The sequence below is a fragment of the Alexandromys fortis genome, unplaced genomic scaffold, assembly GCF_014885135.2.
Source record: "Alexandromys fortis isolate MF-2015 unplaced genomic scaffold, M_Fortis_MF-2015_v1.1 scaffold_323, whole genome shotgun sequence".
Lineage (NCBI taxonomy): Eukaryota > Metazoa > Chordata > Mammalia > Rodentia > Cricetidae > Alexandromys > Alexandromys fortis.
Window position 1 is genome coordinate 849,231 of NW_026068278.1, and position 431 is coordinate 849,661.

Here is a 431-nt window from a genome sequence, read left to right on the forward strand (position 1 = left end):
GAAATAACAACACACAAACTGTATTCATTTAAGAACTGCTTGGCCCATGAACTCTAGCCCTTACAGGCTAATTCTCGCACCTGGACTAGCCCATTTCTAATGATGTGTGTAAGCACCCCAAGGTGCGCTTACCGGGAAGATTCTAGCCTAAGTCCATCGTGGGTTGCAGCTTCATGCGTCTGCCTCAGAGCGCAGAGCTATCGCGTCTACCCAGGAGAGCTGAGCATGGCGTCTCTACTCCAGCAGAGCTGTCGGGTCTCTCCGGGAGCAGAGCAGAGTCTGTCCTCACTTCCTCTTCCGCCCAGCATCCTATCCTGTTTATTCTGCCCACCATTCTTATAATCTATCAGGGCCAGCAGTTTCTTTATTACTCAGCCAATGAAATCAACAGATTGATATATGACACTCCCACATCAAAAAGGAATAAAGAA